We start from the raw sequence: 2,872 nt of genomic DNA, 5'->3' as shown, positions 1-2,872 counted from the left end.
GTAGAGATAAGGACCAGGAGGTTTGTCCCACAGCTTAAAAACTGGATTCACATGCTGGGGGAAAAGGCAGCTGAGATAGAGGAGGGAACACCAAGTAGACGATTTCAGAGGACCCATTCGGGTTGAAAGGTGCGTGCTGAAAGTAGACTATAGACCAAACATGATGTCCACTCAATACCTCTTTTGCAAACCACAACACCCAAAAGGAGAGAGAACAAAAGGGAATGCCCTGCCACAGAGGCAGGGTTGAGGTGGTAGGGGATAGTGTGAGGGAAGTAGGAAGGATACCGGGAACATTGGTGGAGGAGAATGGGCACTGGTGGAGAGATAGGTAAACAATCACTGTATAACTAAAATGCAAACACAAAAGTTCATAAGTTTGTAACTGTACCTCATGGTGATTCACTAATAATTTTTTTAATGTTAAATTTTTAGCACTAAAATTCACAGTGTACATTGAAGAAAAAACAGACAAATGAATTGTAATACTGATCTCTATACTGTGTTCAGCAATTCAACTCAAATTGCAGAGGTAATGAAAGGAAAAATAAACAACTGAGATTATATTGACAAATTAAACGCTCTCACTAAAAGGACACTATAATTAAAATGAAGGTAGACTATTGAGTGGGAGAAAATATTCATACATGCTGCATAATTATTGACAACATATTTTAATTTCACTAATAAAGAACTACTATTAAAGAGGAATAAGGAACTCACAAAATCAGCAAGAAGACAATGCAATATAAAACATGAAGAAATTGTTAGGTCAATGAAGAATACAGAGACAGCAATCACATAAAAAGTTTTATTGATTATAATCAGAGAAATAAAAATCAAAATGACAATGAGATATGTTTATACTTATGAGAATATATCAAAAAAGGTAGTAGAGACAAATGTTCATGATAATGCAGAAAAGCAAAACCCTTATTCTCCTTTGTTTAGAGTGTAAACTGGCCCAGTCACTACTCAAAACTGTGCATAGACTTTTCAAAAAAGTAAATGTAGATTTATAATGTGATTCATTAATGTCATTCATGGTAATCTATTCCTATATAAAAAATACTAATTAAACTAAACACGTGGACACTTATGTTCACTTACTACTTTTTAAATCATTTAATGAAACAGCTAATTTACACTATGATGGATAGGTGGAGCAAAAAACATTTGTATATCTGGACAATGAAATATTATTTAACTATAATAAAGGATAAAGTGTTTCTTTGTGCCATAACATGGAATGAAATTATTGGGTCATGATAAGCAAAATAAATTAAAAGAATGATAAATATAGGGGCCTGGCTCCTCCTCCTAGCACGTGGGGACTGGGCCCCGGCTTCCTGGGCTGGGGCTAGTCGGGAAGGGGAGTTCCCGTTTTGGGGTCGGGGACCGAGGTTTCCGGGGGAGCCTCCCGGTGCAGAGGCTGGAGACCGGGCAGATAATTAAGTCCCATGAAGAAAAGAATGGATTGCATACAAGTTCTTCTCTGAGCGTTCGTGCCACCAGTGTGCTGGGCTGCTGCACAGCGGGAGGAAGATGTCAATGCCCTATGTCCCTGTCCCCATGCCTCTAGGCAACTCTGCGTCCAGCTTTACAGCCAACAGAAACCAAAGAAGTTCTTTTGGGAGCATCTCAACAAGCTCAGCTTCTTCCAAAGACCAGCTGGAGGACTCGAATTTTAGACAGACAAGTGTGCCTTACCAAATGGATACCACAGCGTCTGCCTCTAGCAGTCCCCTCATTAGGACTAAGTTCACAGGTACAAATTCTTCCATTGAGTATTCTGCTAGACCAAAAGAAAACGAAGAACAAAATCCCGACCAGTGAATTGGGAAATCAGACCTTCAACATCGACGATACTGGGTTACGAAGTGATGGAAAAAAGAGCTAAATTTACTGTCTCTAAAATACTCATAAGGAGAACACCTGAAGAAAGCTGGGTAGTTTTCAGGAGATATACAGACTTCTCTAGACTTAATGACAAATTAAAAGATATGTTTCCAGGCTTTCGATTAGCGCTTCCACCAAAATGGTGGTTTAAAGATAATTACAACGCCGACTTTTTAGAAGATAGACTATTAGGATTACAAGCGTTTCTTCAGAATTTAATAGCTAATAAGGACATTGCTAACTGCCTTGCAGTGAGAGAGTTCCTTTGTCTGGATGACCCACCAGGTCCACTTGACAGCCTGGAAGAAAGCAGGGCTTTTGTGAAACTTTAGAAGAGACGAACTACCGTTTACAGAAGGAACGCCTTGAAAAACAAAAAGAAGTGGAATCGCTGAAGAAACTACTCAGCGAGAAGCAGCTTTTCTTAGACACGCTCCAGAGCAGGTTCAGATCACTCTCATTAGATCCTGCAGGGTCACTGCACATGTACGCGGCAGAAGACGGGCCTGGCCGGAAGGTGGAGTGCACTGCGCCTGAGGGGGATCGAGGGGCCTTGGAGGAAGAACCTCGAGTTGGTAATAAGCCACACTTAAGTTTTAGTGAACCTGAAAATTCTGTATCAGAGATAGAAGTCGCAGAAGTGGCATATAATGCTAAGAAGACTGAAGCGTCACAAGCAGTTCTGTACATGTCTGTCTTAACGGCTTTAGAATAGAGCGGCAAATATTTCGTCTTTGTTCCCATTCCAGAGCGGCAAAAATTTAAAATTTTAAAACAGAATGAAACATTTACTGAAAACAGTAAGAATGCACATGTATAAAGTTTGCATACAGTTTAAGTTATTTTTATAAGAAATATATTCACTGCTGCTTAAGATTATCCTTTAGCCAACTGTTGTACTTAATATACTAAAAAAGTTCTAGTTAGGAATTCTGTTATCAAGCTCCACGTTCTTGAATATTGTGCAGAAGTT

General features: G+C 39.4%; 1 pseudogene; it reads left to right on the top strand.

The window, feature by feature from the left end:
- Positions 1–1,545: 1,545 nt before the first annotated feature.
- LOC101545083 (sorting nexin-16-like) lies at positions 1,546–2,614 on the top strand (annotated as a pseudogene).
- Positions 2,615–2,872: the final 258 nt, after the last annotated feature.

Source organism: Sorex araneus, chromosome 2 (genome assembly GCF_027595985.1).
Source record: "Sorex araneus isolate mSorAra2 chromosome 2, mSorAra2.pri, whole genome shotgun sequence".
In the NCBI taxonomy this organism is placed as follows: Eukaryota; Metazoa; Chordata; class Mammalia; order Eulipotyphla; family Soricidae; genus Sorex; species Sorex araneus.
The sequence above is the reverse complement of the archived record's forward strand: the minus strand, read 5'-3'. Positions and strand labels throughout refer to the sequence as shown.